Here is a 25,247-nt window from a genome sequence, read left to right as displayed (position 1 = left end):
TGTACTACAAATGTTATCTGTAGTATTATGTTTTTAATGATGTATTTTGTACCTTTGTAATTGTATTCTTATGTTATAAAATTGTAATTGTCACCAGTTCATGACATTATTAACTTGTTAGTTACATTTCACTGCACACGTTTCTGTTGGTCATAGTATATGGACAATATGTGAGAAGTAGGGACTGTTAGTGTTTGCACGTGTGTTGATAATTCAGCAAGGGACTGGATAACAGCATTGCTCGTTCTAAGGACAATTCCAAAAAACTTTGTGAGTGCACAAGTGGTGGTTTATGGACTTGCTATATTCTCTACAAGACTCTTCGATGGTGATTGCGCACCTGCACAGTCGCAACAGATGGCTGCTGGCCATTTCTACAAGGACTACAGTGGGTCTGCACCTCTGGTGGCCCACCAATACCATTATCTCTGCAAGGACTACAGTGGGTCTACATCTTTGATGATCCATCAATACCATTATTTCTACAAGGACTGCAGTGGGTCTGCACCTCTGGTGGCCCACCAATACCGTAATCTCTACCAGGACTACAGTGGGTCTGCTCTGTGATGACCTACCTACCAATATTCGTCAGAACTTCGAATGACTCTGCTGTGGGTTTGCTCCATTGTGGCCCATTACCTGTCAGCATGTCAAGAGTCAGCACTGTCTTTCCGTTGGAAGGACAACACTACTTCTTCAAGACAGCATGAAAATCCACTACTTCTGTGTGCAATTTCTTTTACTAATGAGACTTTGTGAAAAAAAACCTGTAATTATCATTATGATGAACAATGTGGACTGTCTTTATGGACTGTGAGAAATTTTTAGCTTTTGACCAACATAATATCAATAAGTGTGTGCATTTGATTTCTTTGTTATTGTAATTATGAAAAATTTTTCAAATCTGTATTGGCCAGTGCCCAACACCATTTGTAAAAATTTTTTGTGGGGAGCATGGGGGCTATGTAAGTAGGCTGTTTATGTTTTCTTTATGTAAGTAGGCTGTTTATGTTTTCTTTATGTAAGTAGGCTGTTTAGGTTCTTATGTAAGTAGGCTGTTTAGGTTTTTTCATTGGTAACGCCACCTCTGTATGAAAATCACTGGCTGTGCTGTGTGCAGTCTGTGGCTGCTTTGCATTGTTGTAATACTCGCCATTGTAGTGTTAGGCAGCTGGCTGTGAACAGCACGTAGCGTTGCGCAGTTGGAGGTGAGCCGCCAGCAGTGGTGGATGTGGGGAGAGAGATGGCGGAGGTTTCTAATTTGTCATGAACTGATATATATATTATGACTTGTGATGATATTAAGGTAAATACATTGTTTGCTCTCTATTAATATCTTTCATTTGCTAACTATCCCTATCAGTAGTTAGTGCCTTCAGTAGTTTGAATCTTTTATTTAGCTGGCAGTAGTGGCGCTCGCTGTACTGCAGTAGCTTGAGCAGCGAAGATTTTTGTGAGGTAAGTGATTTGTGCAAGGTATAGTTTAATGTTTGTCAGGGCCATTCTTTAGTAGGGAATTTTGAAAGTCAGATTGCGTTGCGCTAAAAATATTGTGTGTCAGTTAAAGCACAGTCGTGTAAGAATTATTCAAAGGGGACGTTTCAATAAAATTATCTTCTCCGTTATTCTTGATAACCAGATATTAACAAAGTCATCGAGGTTGTAAAGTTGGGGGTATAAAGTGACTCTGTGCAGGATTTCCAGGTCACCTACCTGATAGAAAATCAGTTCTTTGCTGACGTAATCACATGGAACTGTAAATATTTAAATTGAGTGAGGCAGTTTTGGACGCATGATGGAAAAACTTTTCGATGACATACATTGTAATACTGTCTGTGTGTGCTAAAATTTATGCTGATTTACCTCGCTTTCAGAAACATTAAAGGAAGGTGACCTGAAATATATAGTAGTTATACATTCCAAAGGAAGTAGTGAATTACTGAGGCAATGCAATATTACCCTTCTTCTTATAAGATACCCAATGTGAACCGGATCCACTTCCTTTCTGTAGGTGAAAAATCACACTCACATTTGTTAGGTGTTTTGGTAAATTGCCAGTATCTCTTCAAAAACACACTGCAAATGTACTTCCAGTTTTGAGGAAAGTACGAGTATCTCTTACAAGCACACCTAGAAAATGTATTTCCAGTTTTTAGATTAATATTATCGTCATAATTAGCAAATGCTCTTGTTGGAAGACATTCTAAGGAATTTTATTGTATTGTGTGTGAAACGCCTGGTTAAATCCGCAGGACAGAACAGCTAGTTGGAATTGTGGAAAGGGGCCAAAAAGTAGCGGCTGTCAGTTACACTCGACCTATAACTTTATTTAGTTGCCTAAACATTACAGTGCAAAATTTCCGAGCTTAACTATGGACCGAATATGTCACACAATCTTATGGCTTAAGGGCACAACCTCTTTACTTTTAAAAAACGGCTGACGGCTCATGATTTAAAGCACAACTACAATAAATTTTCAAAAGGTAGAAAGCGCAAGGGTTTATCCTTAAATAATTTTAAAAAGGAGGCTGAAGGCCCAAAGAATCTAAGACTTAACAATAAGAAATTTTACTTTTAAAATGGCTGAAGGCTCATGATTGAAAAACACAACTACACTGAATTTTCAAAAGGCAGAAGGCCTAAAGCTTTACCCAAAAAAAAAAAAAAAAAATTAAATGAGGCTGAAGGCACAAACAATGCAAGACTTGACAAGTAAGGAACTTTCAGTTTTAAAACGGCCATTCATTTAAAACCCAACTAAAGGCATACAAATTCACACCATCAACTATGAGCCATTAAAATACACAATCAAACACCAATAAGAAAAGGCAGTACAGCCAGCGACACTCAGAAGTTTCCGGGGGTCGGTCTGCACTTGAAACATTAACGTTCGCTTAGGGGAGACAGGTAGTCGGCCCAACTATATCCGATCCGCCAGAAACCCAACCAAGAGATAGTCAACACACCCACCGACAAGACGACTTGCTTTCCACCTGACCAGTACACAAGGAACTCCAAAGCCAAAACATAAGGGGCGTAGCCGCCCTCAACCATGCATGCATAAGCTGTCAAAACTACACACACATGGTGGACAGTGACAAAGTGACAACTTGGTGAGGAAAGGGCACTGCCTGAATGTTACGTATACGGCCGGGGCAGGTATACAGAACAAGGCAGAAAATTCAGCTGGTGAACTTGGACTTCAAATAACCAAAATACAGTTGAACTCCACCGGATGGTGCCCAAACTTTCGCCACCTCGAACACTCGCTACTGCTCACTGGAATATCCCCAACAGCCAACAACGAAAACCAACGGCACAATGTGAAGAGACTGGCTTCGGTAATTAAATGAGCACTCAATTTCGATGTCTTGGTTCGGTGAGCCACGAACCTCGTGGCAATTGGAACAGCTCCTACACACTCCGACACTGCTTAGAGACCACCAGCAGGCCCAACCCACTGTGCCGTCGGAGATTTCCTCGCTGATCCACAACCCATCGACTGCCGCACACCGGTTAGCTGGAATCTATAAACACCAGACCAAAGATAGTACAAGGTGCAAATATCGATACACACCGCTGCTCCCACACATAGAAAGGCCACAGCATAACCGCAATAGCCGACGGAAACCAAATGCAGAGTAACAGTCAATGTTTGAACTAACGCATAAGCCGGGGCCAGCAAGGCTCAGTATGTTAACGGGAAGCCTAGAAACGACGGAGAGGCTCCATCCCCGCCTCAGCAGCAGTGGTCCACAAACCCACAACGACTACTGCAGTCCACTTCAACCCTCCGTCGCCCCACACCGAACCACTCTTTCAGGATTCTCGTGCGGTTCAGCTCCCGTCTCACCCAACATGAATGTAACCCCTATGTTTGCGTGGTAAGGTAATGGTGGTGTACGCGTACATGGAGAACTTGTTTGTGCAGCAATCGCCGATATAGTGTGGCTGAGGCGGAATAAGGGAAAGCCGCCTTCATTCACCGAGACAAATGGAAGACCACCTAAAAGCTGCAGACGGACCCGCTTACCGCACCTTGTCACAGGTCCGCCGGTCGGATTCGTGCCAGGGCCCAGGTGCTCCTTCCCAATCTGGGAACCCGTGCGCTAGACCGCATGGCTAACCGGGCGGGAATTGTAAGGAATACTTACATTTTCATAAAGTACAGGCTAAGTCCGTTTTCCTATATGGTCCGAAATACACCCCATTACCTTTTAAAGTGCTGTTGCTTCCATGATATCAACTGTTTGCTAGAGGCCTTTCCATCATTAACTCCCTTAGGCTCTCCTCCAGCAGCACCAGCTAATCCTCCAACCGCTGATAATTAATCAAATTTTGTATCAAGAGCTAATACTCCATTGAGAACGACTTTATTTTGGAGCAAGTGGTGATGTAATTCTGGGAGCCACTTTCACAGCTAGTATAAGACTGCCGCCTGGCTTCAAACATTTTAGACTACTTAGACCTCTGATGAAGAGTTTGTTACAAACATGTAACAGTTGCAGTACACATATTTTTAGGCAACTAGTTTCGAATCGACTGGTTCATTCTCAAGTATGACCTACTGTGGCTGTACTGAAAATGTTTGATCTTATCGGTAACGAGGTAATATTTGCAAGACATGCATCATACAGTGACGCTGAATAAATGTCACAATATTTATATGCACACATTGTCAGTCGAATTTAGTTTGATTTCTAATGTTTATTCGGAAGAAGATATTGCTCCTTCTCGTCTACCAACACAAGACGGAACTCCAGGTCAGCTAATCGAGAGCAATACCAAGATTGTAATCTGTTGTCCAGCGAAGGAAAACGTGCCGCTAAATTCTGTGAGATGGCTAGAATTCAGTGCCGTTAGTGTGCAAGCTCACTCACACTTTATTGGAATCTGGCCTCTGCCAAAACTATCGTAAATTATCAGAAGCAAGTGAAGCGCCCAAAATGGATCCTTCTCCCTTCATCCTAAGCGAAAAACGTTCTCGAAAATAAACAATATCAGGGTGAAGAAAAGAAAAGAAGTAGCAGATGTCATTTTTTATGATTGAGTGCAGAGTGATGAATATACTGAATGGTGGTATGAGGGTTGTTGAGCACTGCTGAGGAATTCACGTGCGACGTGCGAGGTCTTTCCTGACTGAATTGTTGCCTGCGTCTGTCTGTGCTGTGTGTAACAGAATGCTGTTAACGCTTCTATACTTTGTCTCTCTTATTGTTCCGGGCTTCCTAGTGAAAAATTCATTAATTTTTGAAAAGAAATGATAAGTGATTATATGACAAATTAGTGTACAAATATTTAGGTTACAACAAAAAAATATTTATACACGCCTTTGTTCCTTTACTGTGTACTCGTTCCTGAATCTCCCCTATTATGAGGGGAAAAATTATGGCGATATGGCTCTGACCACTATGGGACTGAGGTCATCAGTCCCCTAGAACTTACAAGGGAACCTCCTCATCGCACCCCCTCAGATTTAGTTATAAATTGGCACAGTGGATAGGCCTTGAAAAACTGAACACAGATCAGTCCAGAAAACAGAAGAAGTTTTGTGGAACTATGAAAAAAAAAGCAAAATATACAAACTGAGTAGTCCATGTGCAAGATGGGCAACATCAAGGAGAGTGTGAGCTGAGGAGCGCCGTGGTCCCGTGGTTAGGGTGAGCAGCTGCGGAACAAGAAGACCTTGGTTCAAGTCCCCCCTCGTATGAAAAGTTTACTTTTTTATTTTCAGACAATTATTATCTGTTCGTCCGTCCGCCCGATGGATTTGACGGTCTACACACGGAAAATTTTGAAAACGTTGAAAACATATGTTTTGACAGAGCACAGGGATAACTGTGCGACTGTGAAACTGTTGCATTCGTTTGTTGCAGTTTATGTGACAAACACTTATGTTTTCATCACTTTTTTGGGAGTGATTATCACATCCACAAGAAAACATACCCCCCCATGAACCATGGACCTTGCCGTTGGTGGGGAGGCTTGCGTGCCTCAGCGATACAGATAGCCGTACCGTAGGTGCAACCACAACGGAGGGGTATCTGTTGAGAGGCCAGACAAACGTGTGGTTCCTGAAGAGGGGCAGCAGCCTTTTCAGTAGTTGCAAGGGCAACAGTCTGGATGATTGACTGATCTGGCCTTGTAACAATAACCAAAACGGCCTTGCTGTGCTGGTACTGCGAACGGCTGAAAGCAAGGGGAAACTACAGCCGTAATTTTTCCCGAGGGCATGCAGCTTTACTGTATGCATGGAGAGCTGCATCAAACCAGTCTCAGGACTGAAGACCACAACAACAACAAGAAAACATAAATCGGGCAAGGTAGAAGAATCTTTTTACCCATTCGCCAAGTGTACAAGTTAGGTGGGACGACAACATATTCCTGTCATGTGACGCACATGCCGTCACTAGTGTCGTATAGAATATATGACGTGTTTTCCTGTGGAGGAATCGGTTGAGCTATGACCTTGCGATCAAATGTTTTCGGTTGCCATTGGAGAGGCACGTCCTTTCGTCTACTAATCGCACGGTTTTGCGGTGCGGTCGCAAAACACAGGCACTAAACTTATTACAGTGAACAGAGACGTCAATGAACGAACTGCGAATGGACAGATCATAACTTTGCGAAAATAAAGAAAGTAAACTTTTCACTCGAGGGAAGACCTCTCTTTCCGCAGCTGCTCACTGCTAAACACGGGACCACGTTGCTCCTGAGCTCATACTATACTTGATGTTGCCTATCTTGCACATGGACTACTCAGTTTGTATATTTTGCTTATTTTGTTCATAGTTCCACACAACTTCTTCCTGTTTTCTCGATTGATCTGTGTTCAGTTTTTTAAGGCCTATCCACTGTACCAACTTATAACTAAATCTGAGAGGGGTGCGTTGGGGAGGTTCCCTTGTTAGAACTACTTAAACCTAACTAACCTAAGGACATCACACACATCCATGCCCGAGGCAGGATTCGAACCTGCTACCGTAGCGGTCGCGCGGTTCCAGACTGAAGAGCCTAGAACCGCTCGGCCACTCCGGCCGGCAGTGGCGATATCTTGCACCATAGACCAAGTACTAGAAATATACCTCGTTAGTCATTCCACTTTACTTAACAAACAGGACCGCATTTGGAGAATTTCGAGTATCATGTCGACGTATTCGGTTGGTAAGCTGCGACAGCAGAAAAAAAACGAAGAGTACCAAGAAAAATATTCAACTATTTTTCCCAGAAGTGTGTTGTTAATTTTATGAGTTGAAGGGACCTGTAGCTGTCTACGCGCACACGTCAAGTGGCGCTGTACCTCACACAACACTCTGAACAAGCAAAACCAAATTTCTCCGTGCGTGTTAATCGCCACTCTACGGTCTTGCTCATGGCGCTTACTGTTTTCCGGAATGCTGGATTCGAGGGACCGTAGCTGGAGTGGCGATACGGTGGATGAACAAACGCAGTATGGACCAAATATCTGTGGAGGAGGGCGATCGTAAAAATTCATTGACCCCCACCCTCCCTACCCGCACGCTGCGGCTCTGCACGAGATCACGGAGCACGTTGCGGCCGCGGGTGGCTCCGAACTCTAATAATGGGTCCGACCAAAGCGGAGGGCATACGTATAGCGCAGCAAAAAAGCGCACGACAAAAAGAAAAAAAAATCTCTGGTGCTATTAACTGCCCCGCTGTGGAAGCGTGTGGTACGGACGGAAGCACAGAAGTGCTTGGTTTGCGGCCTCGCAAGCGAATTGGCACTTCGTTGGTAAAAGATTAACGACACCAGTGAGCCTCGAAACTGCATCACATTTTGGGAGCATGCATTCCGTTAGTTGTGTCTGATACTGTACAGCATCCAAGCAAAAGGTCAATCTTGTACAGGGTGGATCTCATTGAATTTCATAACGAAAGCGCTATTGTAATACAATAAATGAATGAGTTCTTCCTTGTTGGAATAACTTGAGATATGCAAATATTTATGACTGCTTTGTGAATATCAGTATATTTGGATAAACGAGACAATTGAACTGGAGAGTAAGAATGCATTCACTGAAGACTGAAATTAATTGGTCTTCAATTTTATTGTAATATGTTCGAGTCAGAGGCTCCTAATCTCATCTACATATGTACCTGAGGTGTCAGGTCAGAGGGGTGTTCTGAACACAATTTCGACACAAAGCAGCCCAACAGTCTGTGGAGTGGAAGGGGTAGGCTAGCAATAGAACAGTGCATCACCATTGACTAGACACTCATTTATTGAACACACAAGTCAGGAAAATCAGTACAAATTACAAAATAATATTCTTCTTCTTTAAGTCACTCAAACATTTAAACAGGCAAAGAGCAATCATGTAACTGAAAGCCTTTTAAGAAAACAAGACTAGAAAATTTGAATGATGAGTTAAAATCATATTTAAATAGGCTCTGACCCATCACATATTTTAAAACGAAATACTTCCTTTAAGGAACCAGCGATCAAAATCAATTACATAATCTTCAACAACCATGTTACATCCAGGACATTCAAGATTAAACAGTAATATATAACATCAGAGAGCTACAGTCCCAAGTTTTAAGCAGCACGTTTCAGATCGGCTGCACTGCAACAGTACAATACAAGTCCCTCAGAGGATCGCCCCACACAGGAAGTTGTTGCCGCAATCGACAAAATATCAATATCATTCCATGTACAGACCTAAAACAAACTGAAAGCTCTCTTAAGTTTGGTCCAGTTAATTCCCTTTCAACATAACATACATCACAAGTCTAGCCCTAGGACGGCACCGACACCCCGCAATTTTGCACGCGAAAAGCTACAGCGATGCACTCATCACGTATCCTTACAAAATTCAAGAAAAGAGAGCCGGCTCCCCAACAGCGGAACGTTTATCCACGCGCAGCGTGCGGGTTTGACGAGAGCTGATCTCGCCCTTAATCTCAACACCAGTTCAAATAGTAGTCAGCCTACAATCTTGAACCACCATACACATTCCTTCAGTTACTGCATAGAAAGCCAATGTGATAGGCAAACAGGCGGGCATATGATAAAAGCTTACGCAATTTCTTTACTAGACAACCCTTATGAATAAGAGTAGTAATTTTTTTTAACGTGAGCACACCCACAATCGAAAGACAAACAACGCCAATCATAAGGACAGTAGCACATAAGCAAGTAGCAGTGGTAACTTCTGCTTAGATTGGCTACAAATGAGCGCGTGATTTAACACACCAGAGAGCAGTCTTTACAACATAACCATCAATACTGTAGCAAATTATTCACACGTGTACTCCCCCACGATTTCGATTCGCAAAGCCATAGACAAAACGTGGAGAACGCATCACTTAGACCAACATAATTGTGCTCCCCCAGTTATCTCAAATAACTGACTCCCTTAGTTGCACAGCAAAAAACCAGACCTAATGAAACCACCAGAGTTGTCGCCTCTAAATTGTCACAGTACAAGTGAGACTCAATCACAAATGTAATTTTGAATCACCAGTTCCCGTATAGTCAATAGAAGCTCCTGAATTTCACCCGTTTATAACGGCAGGCAGCAACATCGTACGAAAAGAGCGTAGACACAAGCTCTTACCAATTCTCTTCTCCGAAAGCAGCCACCGCAACCACTGGGACATCCAATGCAAAAATCGTTACTCCTTCACGCAAGTTACAGAACGCCCGCTTCCCGCTGCTTCCGTTCAGAGCCAACTTGTATATCTCCATGTTCAAAAATGTTCAGATTTGTGTGAAATCTTATGGGACTCAACTGTTAGGGTCATCAGTCCCTAAGCTTACACACTGCTTAACCTAAATTATCCTAAGGACAAACACACACACCCATGCCCGAGGGAGGACTCGAACCTCCGCCGGGACCAGCCGTACAGTCCATGACTGCAGCCCCCAGACCGCTCGGCTAATCCCGCGCGGCTATATCTCCATGCAATAGGTCCGGTCCCACACTCGCTGCGTCAACCGACAACCGTCTTCCACCACGTCCCGGAGCACCCCCCCCCCCCCCAAAGGACCTCGCCCCGTTACTCTTCGCGTAGGCCCCAGAGGGCGCTGCTTACCGCCCTGACCGTGGCAGGAAGATAAACCACCAGAGTGGCAATATCGATATAAGCCGCCACGGGTCAGTACCTATCCACATTATAAAATTACGATTAGCCTGTGCATGCAGAATACAAATAAATGCTTATCTACGATGTGTTGACCACTTCATTGACCTCTTCTGGTCGTGTGATTAATTAATGCCGTATGTTCATGCCTATGTACTAGACGAGATAGTTTACCGTTGCCCTCACCCGACCTGCTACGAAATGCGAAATGTGTGTGCATGTCATGCCGATGTAATGTGTGGCTTGTGTTGCCGTGGATGAAAGGAAGGGAGAGGGTGAAACGTGGTGCCGGCACGTTGACTGTTCCTCGTGAGTAGCACCAAGTGGGCCGCCGATCTTCACGTCCCCATCCGACGACGGTTCAATCCCGCGCCCGGCCATCCTGATTTAGGTTTTCCTGTGAAAGGGAACTGCCGAGTTCCTTCCCCGTCCTTCCTTAATCCGATGAGACCGATGGCCATGCTGTTTGGTCTCTTCTCCCAAACACCCCAAGCCAACCCATCCGACGGACGGGTTTCCGTCAGTTCGTGAGACACAGAGAAGACGTTTGTAACTTAATCCAGGACATTGCTGCAAAGACTGGAATCATTTCTACCTTACGCCACCACCTTTCCTCCCTTCCTCGGCCAAATAATGGCAGTGAAAATTTCACCTACCACCAGGTTTCGAACCGGTTTACATCCGAATCGAGCGCCACCACCGTGCACAGCCGACCTCGGCTACAAGGCAGATTCAAGTAAAAAAATATACATAGAGTACAATTTCGTACAGTTATGAGCAAAAATTTATTCATACAATTGATATTGTGCAGTTTACGTACGTTGAGCATCACTTTATTCTGTGTATATCTTAAAGTAACGAAAAGGTATAAATAGAGTGTATGTGTCACTATCCAACGTCGCTGGGCATTTTCTGCTAGATTAAAAAGCTTAATATTGGATAGTGTCTTGTTCTAAAAGATACATAAGTGTAAAAGTTACAGTGAATTAATTTATTAGTTACCAAGGAGATGTGCCACTGTTAAGGTGTTGCGGAAATCTATTTATTAGCCCCACGTTGTACACTGCGAACACCATGTTTACAAATTGGTATTATGTAACATTAGAATATCATCTGTGGCAGACGAAAATGGTTGCTATTCTGTCCAACATGAGCTACATTGTCTCAAGTTTAAATCAGAGTCACTGGTTACCTAGTAATGACGTAACAGGTTGAAGACGGTGTCACTAAAACCAACCACCACCAGGAACTATTATATTTACTTCACGAGATATTACCCTATTTTGAGGTATGCTTTGTCCCGATTTCTTAAAAGTATTGCACTTATATAAGATACAAACGCAAATCATGTGGGTGCTCTCACTAAAAATAACAAAGAATTTTCGAGAACTTACTACAGTTTATTCATAGTTTAACACACAAATATTGCAATAATAAAGGGATCACTCCTGGCAGCCAATATACACAAGTGCCTACAACGTTTTGCACGTCATTTCAAAGTTGTCTGACAAAACCAGCGGTCCTCAAGGATAACACAGTGAATAATATCTTAGTAAAATAAGGCACAAAGCTACAACGTGCGTCACGTTGACTGGGCTTTTGAGGGGAGATACAGAGGCATCGGTTTTTGCTTTTTCACCTCATAAGGGGGTGGGGCTGTTAGCGGTAGAAACTGTTCATTAGCTAAAAGCTTTAAAAATACAAATAAGCATGAAGCAAATTATAAAAAATGAAAATTTTAAATATTTTTAAAACTTATAAAATTGTGGTATTTGTTGACGTTCACATAACTTCAAAAATGTTGATATTCTTTATCATTTAAATTAACATCGAAAGACTAAAGAAAAGTCAAAAACAAAATATATATTTAAAACACTCAGCAAAACAGATTCTCCGTACTATTGCTAAATATCTGAAGGACTGCACAGAAAACAGGGATTTGCGGAAAGTAATGAAGTGGGGATAAATAAGAGAGTTCATGAAATAGTAACTGTGGAGATAAAGGGAGGTGTTCTGTTGGACAGTAGGGAGACAGAATGTTAGGTGTGCTAGAATGTGGGTATCAAGAGGAAAGAGAAAGGAAACATGGGGAGGATGGAGGGTGGCTGGCTGGCTCTGAGCACCATGGGACTTAACATCTATGGTCATCAGTCCCCTAGAACTTAGAACTACTTAAACCTAATTAACCTAAGGACATCACACAACACCCAGTCATCACGAGGCAGAGAAAATCCCTGACCCCGCCGGGAATCGAACTCAGGAACCCGGGCGCGGGAAGCGAGAACGCTACCGCACGACCACGAGCTGCGAACTGGAGGGTGGAAGGAGCCCTGAAGTGGTCAGAGATAGGTGAGAAAGTATTACGAATAGTTGGTTCGATTATAACATTGCCGCCTGTGATTACGTGAAATTGACTTTATATTCTGAATGTGACAATGGAAATGGAAATGCCGTGTGGCTAAGGCTTACCGTCGGGTAGATCGTTCGCCTGGCGGAAGTCTTTCGAGTTGACACCACTGCAGCGACTTGCTTGTCGATGGGGACGAAATGATGATGATAAAGACAACACAACATCCAGTCCCTGAGCTGAGAAAATCTCCGAACCAGCCTGGAATCGAACCCGGGCCGTTAGGCATAACATTCCTTCGCGCTGACCACTCACGTACCAGGGTCGGACAATGTGACAATCATGAACATTAACTGTTACGTAAAATTATTCATTGGAACTTTGTCTTCTGCAGTAACATTATAAGAAATCTGGGGCCCAGCTAAATCTTTGGATATTCTGAACTACTTTCGCAAAAGTCGAGAATGACAATAATACTGTTAATCTTCATTTACTTCAAATCTGCGAATTAATTACGGCCTACAGTTAGCTTGGAAAAATTAGTTTGGCATTTTATCGACTGTGAAATAAATTAACTTTCCTTTCGTAATAACTTTTATGACGTCGAGAAAAATGAATGATTTCAGGTTTTGATGAATTTAATGGGCAAGTAGTGATTACACATAAAATGGCTTTTGAAACAATCGTGAACCTAGCGAAAGAAATTCGTATTTAATTATATCTAGCTGACATTCTCTTTTCTTTTTATCTAAAGTGAAAAAGTCTTCAAATGACGTAGTCGCGATGTGAAAGCTATCTTTATTCTTTCAATGAAAATTCGATCTGCACACGCCAATAAGACACACATTTTATAATACATCTCTGCGACATAGATCAAAAGAGATACAATTCAGAAAGAGATCTAACTGCAGGAGAGATCCAGTTGCAAGAGAGGGCTAATCGTAAGAGAGATCTAATGGTAATAGAGCTTTTTTCGCATTGGACCATTGTATTTACAATTGTCTAATAGACACCTACATCTCTGTCATTCACAAGGGATTTTGTTGATTATACAGTTCACATATCGCTTTCACAGATAATTAATTGTCAGTAAATAAAAACAGTTTTTATTACAAGTACTTGATGTTATAATTATACGAATATGGAGCCTCTGTAGGTGTAGGGACGGTGTGATGTGTTGGTAAAGGCGCGGAAGCATACTACGATCGGTGATAAGAGGGAAGTCAGTGAGGCTATAGGTATCTGGTCTAGGGACCGCGTGTGCTATGCAAATTTGCTCAGATTGGACTAGGGCCTCCCGTCGGATAGACCGTTCTCGGGGTGCAAGTCTTTCGATTTGACGCCACTTCGGCGACTTGTGTGTCGATGGGGATGAAAATGATGATGATTAGGACAACACAACACCCAGTACATGAGCGGAGAAAATCTCCGACCCAGCCGGGAATCTAACCCGGGCCCTTAAGATTGACATTCTGTCGTGCTGACCACTCAGCTACCGGAGGCGGACTGACGAAATGTTATAGGTACAAAGTGATAGACGGTAAGCGGAGGCGGAATACACGACAGAGTGCATGGTGCTCAAGGATCTGGAGGAAGTGAGTGGAGCGGATATCCAGGCAAATTGGTGTAGATGAGGATGGAACACATCAGCATTTTGTGGAGTGCAGTAGAGGCTCGCAATCCCCATGCTCGGGCAGTTAGTAGTTTTAGTTCTTTCAGTCTGTTATGGGCTTCCCTTCCCTTGATTGGTAGGTGAGGTTCCCACGATAGCTGTTGGTCGAAGGTTAGTTCATCATATTTTAGCGTATGTTTTAACTGGGTACGACAGTTGTGAATCGTGACATGCAAACAGAGGCTACAGATGGTTCGTCCTACAATTATTATCCCTGCTTTGCAGGGATTTACCTTCGTGAGGAACAGGTTACACCTGGAGAAAGAATCTTTGGTATTTATGGGTATTGTGTTGAGGGCTAGTAGTATAACGTAATCGGCACGCTGAATGAGATGGACTGGAGGGAGTTTCACCATATCTGCAATGTAGGAAATATAAACTAGAGGAGAGTGGACAGAGCATTGGGCATACCTGCTGTAGGATAGAAGATGCGGGAACTGGTACTGTTAATGGCGACAAATGAGGGATGATGGTCAGACTGAAAGGACAGACACAGCTAATTTGAAATGTAAATGACTCGAGATTTCCAGACGGGACCATGCTTACAAGCGAAGGAAAGTTCAGTGGCAGGAGTAAACACGTTTGGTGTGACGGAATCTCACACGCACTAGTGTGCGGACCGTATCAACAAAAGTTCACATATGTGATGTAAACGACTATGGGATTCGACCTCAAATGGTTTAGATAACCCGAAGGTAATAGTGTAGAGCACGATCTCTCAACATGTTCTCCCACTGTACCTGGAATATTCCCCGTAACAATTCGAAAGTTAGTGTGGCTTCGACTTGACGAAGAGCTGCACACTTTAGATGTGGTGCTAGAAAAAGCATTCACGTACACTTTGAACAACAAAGAAAGACCATGTTGGTCCTGTCCCATGGACAGTTCGGATCCATGTGAGAAGCCAATGGATTTCTTTTTCTGTGGGCTAACAAAGAAACTAATTTATAAGCATTTTTGGAAGGTAACTATTAATAGCCTTCAAGCAATTTATAGGTTGGTTGGTTTGTGGGGGTTGAAGGGACCAGACTAAGCAATGTATAAAATTCATGTTTGCCCATCAGCTGCTTTTATTTTAAATCCAAATATCAACCGGTTTCACTCTTGGACCATCTTCACAAATAAGGGTTAAAATGGTTTAAACCACCACATTTTATATTTCATTATTTAAATATTGTGTAGAGCATGGAATGAACATCAATATACGACAAGGGACTTTTAGAAGCAAACATTACGAATACTAAATGTATATAGAGCCTAAATGTTTACATTTAGTATTCGTTATGTTTGCTTCTAAAAGTCCTGCGTCCTGTATTGATGTTCACGCCGTGCTGTATACATTATTTAAGTAAGGACAAATGTTATGTGGTGGCTTAAACCATTTTAACGGTTATCCCTGAAGATGGTCCAAGATTGAAACTGGTTCATATTTGGATTTAAAATAAAATCAGCTGATGGGGAAACATGCATTTTATACATACTTTACAAATTTCAGATCGATACTAACATTGACTTGGTTGTTAGGAATGTCGCTATCACGGAAGTAGCACTTGAGACTGATGGATATCTTGCGCTTATGAGACTGTCAACTTGGAGTCGTTGTGCTCTCAGCCGGTGGTCAATGCCTAGGGAAATACCTGTAGATGAGTAACTCTGTATTTGTTATACACTCTACGGAACACTGCCATGAAAGTGTACTTATTTCGTTAGAGAAGTGGAGAATTCGTCAGTGTTTTATGCAGTACGTGTTGATGACTCAGTACTGCAGACCTCGTAACAACTGTGGAAGTAATTTCACAGAAACAAAAGCAATTGGGGAATAAGAAGTCGTGTGAGTCATAATTAGATGAAGCAATTTGTGGAAGCAAAGACTCGTGTGAAGTTATTCTAGGAAAGCTCTCAACATACAACCTTGAGCAATTGGTTAGAGAAACAACTCGAGATTGTAATATATTAGATATCTTGGCGACAAACAGATCTGATCTTTTTGAGGAAGTTAATCTAGACGAAGGTATTAGCAACCACAATATCGTTGTGGCTCCTATGTCAGTTGAAGTTTAAAACTAAAGAAACAGCGTAGAGTTTTCTTTTTTGGGAAAGCAAATAAAACTGTCATTAATTAATATCTTCTTGGTCAGCTCCAAGCATTCACCGCGGGACACAAAGATATTGAGCATCTTTGGTCGGTATTTTAAGGTATTGTCCACCACGTGCTAGAGAAGTATGTGCCTAGCAAAAATATAGGGAGGGAAAGGATCTACCTTTGTACAACAAACACATTAGGAAGTTGCTGAGAAAGCAGATAATTTTGCACAGTCGTTTTAAATGTAATCACTGCCCCACAGACAAACAGAAATTACGCGAAATGAAAGCAGCTGTCAAAAGGTCAATGAGAGATTCTTTTAACGAATTTGAAAGCAATACTTTATCTGCAGATTCTAAAAATAACCCCAAAAAATTTTGGTCGTACGTAAAATCTATGAACGCTACAAACAATTCAATACCCTCTTTTGCTGACAATACGGGTAATATAACGGATGGTGATAAACAGAAGGCCAAAATCCAAAACCTAGCTTTCAAAAATTCGTTTACGGTACAGGATGGGTGACATAGCGTTTAGTGTATCTGGGATTGTAAAACTGTTAAGATCCTTAGACGTCAGGAAGGCATCTGGCCCTGCGGTATCCCAGTAAGATTATATGTTGACTATGCTAGTAAGATTATATGTTGACTATGCTACAAATGTAGCACGATTCTTATCCATCATCTATCAAGGATCACTGAAACAGCGGAACGTTCCACGGGACTGGAAGAAGGCCCAGGTCATAGAAATGTATAAAAAGGGTAGATAATCGGATGCATATATTTACCGGCCAAATTCACTGACATCTATTTGTTGTAGAATCATGGAACATATTTTTTGTTCACACATAATGACCTTTATAGACTGTGAGAAGCTCATCTGCAGAAACCAGCACCGTTTTAGGAAACAGCCGTCATGCGATACACAGCTGGCCCTCTTTGTGCATGATATACAACAGGCTCTAGACACCGGCTCTCAGGTTGATGCCATATTTCTCGACTTTCGAGCGGCGTTCAACTCAGTTCCGCACTGTCACTTGCTCCAAAAAGTGTGCGTCTATCCGATGACATACGCGGTTGGATAGAAAGTTTTCTAACAGAAAGGGAGCAGTATGTCGTCCTGAGTGGGGTGAGTTCAACAGAACAAAGCGTAATAGGTCCGCTGTTTTTTACGATATACAAAAACGATCTGGTTGATAGGATTGACAGCGGCATTAGACTGCTTGCCGATGATGCTGTAGTCTACAGGAAAGTAATATCACACGGAAGTTGTGAACAAATCAATGAGGATTTGCAGAAAATAGATTTGAGGTGTAATGAATGGCAGTTATCTATCAATATTAGTAAGTGTAACCTACTGCGTATAACAAGGTGAAAATCCCCATTAATGTTAGAATACAAAATAAATGCCTAGTCTCTGGAATCGGTAACATCCGTCAGGTATCTGGGTGTGACTATTAGAAATGATGTGAAGTGGAATGATCGGATTACACAAGTAACGGACAAGGCAGGTTGCGGTTTATTGGTAGATTCCTGAAGCGAAGCAGTCCTTCAACAAAGGAAATTGCTTACAATACGTTAGTTCGTCCAGTCGTATTGTTGGGGCCCTTACCAATCGGGTCGGATTCAAGAGATTGAGAAGGTCCAAAGAAGAGAGGCAAGATTCGTGATTGTTGCATTCGGCCATCACGAGAGCGGTACAAATTTCATAGAAAGTTCGAAGTGGGACACACTTGCAGATAGACGACGCGCTAAGCGGAGGGGCTGCTCACTAAATTCCGAAATCCAATCTCCGCCGAGGATGTAGAGCATATATTATTACCACCAACTTCCAAATCGGGTGATGATCATCATTCAAAGATGAAGGAAATTAGAGCTCGTACTTAGGCGTTCAAACAGTCGTTTTTCCATCGCACGATCCGGGAGTGGAACAGGGGGAGGGGGGGGGGTTGATTTTGGCGCGAATTATGCCGTTCGCCACACACCGATTGGTGGCTAGCGGAGTATATATGTAAATGTATGAGGTTCGAAATTTTTGACACACCAAAACACGTAAAGAGAGAGCTTCTTCAAAGTACGTGTTATATAGGCCGTAATACACTTCCTCGTGAAATTGATCGTTCTACGGTTTGGTAAGTACCAGGGCTCATAACTTATGCGGCCGTGTCAAGCTGGGGAACAGCAGAAGTCCGGGTCCCTGGGAGAGCAGAGTTGGCGCACGACTCCGGGACGGCCGGCGGCGGCTTTCCGCTTTACGGCCTCATGTTTTATTCGGCCACGCCCGACCGGAGCTGCCTCCAGCGAGGGATGACGCGACAGGCCACCTGCCATTTTTCTTCCTGCTTCCAGGAAGCGTCAAGATGATCCGCAGACGCCCCGTTCTCCTCCCTTACGCATCTGATGCCGATGAGTGCTTCTTAACGACCCAATAGGACAATGTTCTGTTTATTCACACGGAAAAGGAAGATTAGAGTTTGACGTCTCGTCGGCAGTGCGATCATTAATGACAGACCACAAGCTCTGATTACGAAAAGATGCAGAAGGAAATCAGCTGTTCCCCGTTTCAAAGGGAGCATCGTGACATTTGCCTGGAGTGATTTAGGGAAATCATCGAAAACTTAAACCTGGATCGCGAGATGAGGATTTGAACCGTAAAATACTTTTCGCATCCTGTTACTTTACACTCAGCTCGCTAGCCGTTCAACTCGATAGATTACCTATCAATAAGTTCGCATGATACTTTTACGCTATGAGTTAAAGGTTAACACGAGTAAATAGAGTAACAACTTCCTCTATTCTACTTGGGATAACACATGTACTTGCTGCCGTAACTGACGAATTAATCTCTCCAATTAGCGACGTTCGATGATAAGCTAAGACCTTTATCATGACTGAAGTTACGTAATAAAACAGTCCACGTATATTCTAAACATGTAGGTACGTGTGTTTTTTGTGTTTGTATGTTCCACATATCCTCCTTATCACTGCACTGATTTCAGCCAAACTTAGCACGCATATCCCTTACTTTTAGGCAACAATCGGTGTTAGGTACGAACCACCACCTATCATAGCTCGTGAGATACGACGTCACAAACAATGAGAATGAAAAACCGCTGCTTCATGCATGACGTTTAAATTTATTATTCGCGTGCTTTGCTAATAGCTATGTTCACAATAAATTTCGCAGACATTATTCACATACGCCAGTAAATGCACCGATAAAATTAAATCACAAATAGTTCAGTAGATATAACATCATAAACACTGAGATGCGCGAAAAATTGCCATACTGTGCAAGACGTTTAATTTTATTACTTCTATGCTACAAGTTGAATTCGCAAAATATTTCGCAGACAATATCCACATGTGCAGCTAATTGTACCTACACAAACGTATCATTGGACATCATAATTCATGAGATATGACCTCATAAACACTGAGATGTGTGAAAATATACCGCTTCGTGTGTGAAGTTCTAACACATTTATTCTTTACTACTAAGGCACTCGAACAGTCGAGTCAGGTTAAGACAAACCTTGACATCTGGCAGCATTTTGACAGCTTTCAACTGCGATGCACAAAGGCTATAGGAGAAAACAAAAGCCATCTGTACAACTATGAAGAGGCGTTGCATCAGAGGAATTGAGAAAATCGCATTGTAGACACCCGAAGCTTCTGCATCCATCATATAGGAACTATCCAGGATCATCTCACACCAAGTCTGCTGTAGGGATACATATAATGCTGTGTTTATAACAAAAAATTGGCAGAGAAAATACCTGTACAATGCCAGGTTTTCCTGGTAGTACTAAGATATAGCGAATCAATTTAATGTGCGATGATTCTCAATCCAGTATGTTACCAATCACTGCTCGTACATAGCCTTCAGAGTTACCTGAACAAGAAAGCATCATTCAAACTCAAGAAACACATAATGTAGGAAACCTTATATTGCCAACATTACTTACGTTTTCTGAAATGCTTACCTCACTAGATAACTCAAGTGACGGACAATACAGAAAACCCGTACTTCCCATCAGAGTCAACAGATTCAGGATTATTCCAAATAAACAGAAATTATACTGCGCCATAAATAACATATTCACAACACAACTGATTTATCTCGATATCAGTACAACATTACATTTACATTTTTGTATTGTTAAAATACTTAATCTGGACTGAAAAAGTCACATTTTAAGAAATTAATATTTAAAAAAACAGCATTGTTGAGCCAGTGCAAAATTTCGCTTAAGTCAAATTACATGTACTGTTGAAAAACGAAACTGTAAAATCATAGTTCCGTAACTAAGCACTATTATAACAAAATTTAAATTATGTAGAGGAAACCTTAAAATCTGTTCTAATGTTAACGTGAATATTGATTTCTGCTAAACATCTATGTATGAAAGTAATTACGTATGAGATCGTTTGATACTGGAAGTTCTCCGAAGAACTGAAACTTATCTGAGGTAATACTGACCGGTAGACTTGAAATGGGTATGCGCTAGAGGTTAGATGTGTGTGAAAGTGGTTCTGTAAATTAAACTATTTTTCACTACTGGAGGAAGTGGTGCAACGAACACACTGCGTAGCCGCGCGGGATTAGCCGAGCGGTCTTAGGCGCTGCAGTCATGGGCTGTGCGGCTGATCCCGGCGGAGGTTCGAGTCCTCCCTCGGGCATGGGCGTGTGTGTTTGTCCTTAGGATAATTTAGGTTAAGTGGTGTGTAAGCTTAGGGACTGATGACCTTATCAATTAAGTCCCATAAGATTTCACATTCATTTGAACATTTTTGAACACATTTCGAGGTACCTAGCACTGAACGTATCAAGATACCTACCAGCATATTGGCATTTTCATTCACTTGAGAGACAACAGAGGCAATTAACACATAAACGAAACGCGTAACGTCGAATTTGCGAATCATAACGCAGTCTGAAGAAGTAACGCAACAAAAGATAAACACACAAATCTTAATCTTGCACCCATTGAGCCATCTGGAAGAAACGAATTTTGTTGTGATATTCTGAAGACTTGTGAGGACACGTACGAGTTCCAGAGAAGAAGGCTGATTGCAGCTCACAACTGTCGTCCTCCCGAATGCCACTCCAGTGTACTAAATAACGCACCACCTCTCTCGGTTATACAGAAGAAGTAATGGATCCTAAAAACTTGTGTCTTAAGTTCATTGCATGTTTAAAAATATCGAGAAGATTTTTGACACCATTTCGCAAAATCGTCTTTCAGTAAAGTTGTGGGTATATGTAGTCCCGTGTCAGCTGTGAGATTAGATAAGTGTTTTTCTGTCAAAAATATCACCGTTTGTAACAAGCACTTGGAAGCTATTTAGCGAAAGGAAAGTTGTACCTGGGGTTCTCTATGCAAATCTTGAAGGAGCTCTCGTGATCTTGATTACAGAAGCGAGTTAGGTGACAATACGAGCAGCCTTTCTAGTGTGCGCGCAGATGATGTTCTCGTTTAGAGTATAGCCAAGTGATTGGAAAATCAAAACGAATTACAAAGCGATTTAGACAAGATACCTGCACCGCTGGGAAAGGTGGTTTAAGTTTGAACAATACAGTATGCAAAAAGCTACACATGAGTATTAGAAAGTTACGTAAAATTTCGTGTACATGATAAATCACACAAATTTAGTGGTTATCGATCCATTTACATACCGAGAGATCATAGTTACTAACAACTTAAACTAGATCCATTACACTGAAAATGTAGCAAGGATGGTGAAATAAATACTGCATTTTATTAGCAGAACAATTAGAAAATATCAAAGTTTACTAACGAGATCGCTCAATAGTTTTTTTTTTCATCATCATCTACTGTTGCGCGCTATGGAATGTTTAGGAGACAGGAATGACGGAGGACATTCAGAAAGCTCAGAGAAGGGAAAATCATCTTAAATTATCACGGAATAGTGAAACGAGTGTCACCGACGTAATACGAAATTTGGTGTGGCAATCATCAAAACAAATAGTTCTCGTTGCAGCGACAACTTTTCATGTATTTTAGATTGCTAAGTTTCCCCTCTGAGTGCCGAAGTATTTTGTTGGCACCGGATGACATAGGAGGAAATGATCATCCTTAGGGCTAGTAATAGTTAGTAAGGAAAGGTCTCAGAGTGTATTTGTTCCACATATTACTAGAGAGTTGAGAGCGAGAGAAGGGGTCTGAGAGGTTCTTTATGGATGAAGCCTCTGAAAACCACATTTTAAAAATGTATGTGGTACTTCACAATTAGTCCCGAAAACTGCCGGTGGTGTAAGGGTTAGAAGCAACACAGAACGAAATCCTCTCTTGTGCCAACCTCTTAAACTTATAGCTTCACACGGGGATTCAAACTTCAGTAGTTTGTTTTATGTACTGCATTGTCTTTCTTCCCCCACAGTCTTTACCCTCTGCAGCACCAACTAGTACTATGGAAGTTATTCACTGCTATGTTAACACAAGCCCTAACTAACAAATTGTTCTGGGCTATTACGCGGTGGTCGAGTGTATTTCACCACCAAATCTACGGAGTATATTTTCAGGGGGATTGTAGCTTCTTTGAATGTCCCGTTCACACCCAGACTAGCTACTGATGGCGGCTGTCGACAGCCGTCGTCCACTGTTGCTATCATCCCATGGTGGAAGACTAGTACACATCTCCTTCAGCACCGGGATCCAAATGGCATTTAATTTCACGCCCTCCTCCTCTCGATTGAAATTCCTTGGATGTTTTACAATCTCAGAGGGCTCTCTGTACAGTCATTCATGGTATCTGAGTGTGGCTGCTAGTGCTTGTGTTATCAAAATGAATGTGATGCCTCCTGGCTGAAAGCATGTTCCACAACAACTAATATGTCAGTCTCCCATCTTCTACAATTGGTCTTGTGCTCTTCGAGTCGTTTCCTGACAGTTCTTTTTGTAGCACCCATGTACACCTCCTCACAACTACAAGGAATCTAATAAATTCCATCTTTTTCCAGCGGCTGAAGAGCATCCCTGGCCGACTGAGCGTATCTTGTACTTTCCTTGTGGGTGTGTATATTACCGTGATGTTCCGCTCTTACAGGATTAATAAGGGCAGGAAAACGTTCGATTTCACCGGCATCTGAGCATCGCTATGATTTCTACGCTGGGGTTTTTATCCTCTTTTCATCATTCTTGAGAAAGGCATTGGTGAGATGTTTTAATTCTGCGTCAAGCAGCTCCGGTTCGCAAATTTTCCTTGCTCTATCCGTCAAAGCCTTTATAATGCCTAGCTTTTGTTGTGGGTGATGGTTCGGGTCCCGGTGTAGGTACTGGAGTGTGTGCGTGGGTTTTCGGTAAACAGTGTGGCTTTGTTGAAGACTAGTACATCAAGAAAACTTAATCTTCCGTCTGCCTCCTCCTCCTTGATAAACTAAATCTTCAGTTTGATCCTGTTCAGATATCTGTGAAAACGATACAGTTCCTCCCTGCAATGCCACCACAAAACAAATGTGTCATCCACGTAACTGAACCAGATATTCGATTACTTGTTCGCAATATTCAATGCGTGCTTCTAGAATTTTCCCATAAAGAAGTTCGCTACAACTGGGCGTAAGGGGCTCCCCACAATGAAACCATCCGTCTGTTCACAGTACTGTTCTTTCCATTTGGAATACGTGGTTTTGAGACAATATTTATACAGTTCTGCAACATAGGGAGGAAAAATTTGATTCAGCTGTTGCAACACTTCATTGAGTGGTACCATAGTGAATAGCGACACCACATCAAAACTAACTAATATGCCCTCTATACCACTATGCCGTTTAATTCACTGCTAAAATGTGCCGAATTCTTGATGTACGAATCCGGTCGGCCTACATACGATCGTAATAATGTTGTCAAGAGCTTGACAGTCGAATAGGTGAGCAAAACGGTCGTAATAATGTTGTCAAAAGTTTGGCAGTCGAACAGGAACGAACTAACAACACTCACTATAGGCCTTAGAGCAATACGTTCTTTGTCCAGGGCAACGGCCTTGCCGCAGTGGATACACCGGTTCCCGTCGGATCACCGAAGTTAAGCGCTGTCGGACGTGGCCAGCACTTGGATGGGTGACCATGCCGGACGCAATGCGCGGTTGCCATTTTTCGGGGTGCACTCAGCCTCGTGATGCCAACTGAGGAGCTATTCGACCGAATAGTAGCGGCTCCGGTCAAAGAAAACCATCATAACGACCGGGAGTGCGGTGTGCTGACCACACGCCCCTCCTATCGGCATCCTCAGTGAGGATAACACGACGGTCGGATGGGCCACTTGTGGCCTGAAGACGCTTTTCTTTGTCCACCTGCAGCAATCAATGAAGTATTCGTGCTAGCCTAACGGAATTGAACAGACTTTTCTAAACACTCTATTCGACAGAGGACTTCATCAACAGCTTAACAGTTCCCGTGATCTAAAGGTAGCGTCTTTGATTTGCAATCGAAACGACATGGCTGTTGTATTTGAAACCCGCCACCGTTGGAATTTTTATTAATAATCAGCATTGGTGGCCGAAGGCTCACTCCATGAGAAGTTATTCTCATTCTGCCAACGGCCTTGTTAAAGATGGAGGAGGAGCAGACAGATGTTAAGGCACTCTCTTGCCCTTGGTGTGGGAAACTGCCCCTAAAGGCGGATGAACCAGAACCGAACAATGGCATGGGAATGCAGAAGACAGTGGAAACCACTGCATTAAAGACACATAACGTGTATCCACAGGACATGGTGCCTGTAATTGAGGAAGTGTCATGATGATCTCTACATTCGCAAAAGATTCTGGAATAGTCCCCCATTTGGATCTCCAGGAGGGGACTGTCAAGGGTGAGGTGACCATGAGAAAAAGATTGTATAATCGTGGAAAGAATAACGTTCTACCAATGGGTGGGGTGGGGTGTAAAGTCACATGCTTGAACGTGGTAGGGATCTAGAAAATCTGAAAAGGGAAATGCAAAAGCTCAATCTAGATATAGTAGAGGTCAGTGGAGTGAAATGAAAAGAAGGCAAGGATTTCTGGTCTGATAAGTTCAAAAAA

The 25,247-nt window shown here is 42.4% G+C and overlaps 1 pseudogene; it reads left to right on the top strand.

Moving 5' to 3' along the window:
* The first annotated feature begins 24,202 nt into the window (after window positions 1-24,202).
* On the top strand, window positions 24,203-24,320 carry LOC126485475 (5S ribosomal RNA; annotated as a pseudogene).
* Window positions 24,321-25,247: the final 927 nt, after the last annotated feature.

The sequence above is a fragment of the Schistocerca serialis genome, chromosome 6, assembly GCF_023864345.2.
Source record: "Schistocerca serialis cubense isolate TAMUIC-IGC-003099 chromosome 6, iqSchSeri2.2, whole genome shotgun sequence".
Taxonomy (NCBI): Eukaryota; Metazoa; Arthropoda; class Insecta; order Orthoptera; family Acrididae; genus Schistocerca; species Schistocerca serialis.
This window is presented reverse-complemented; position numbering and strand designations above follow the sequence as displayed.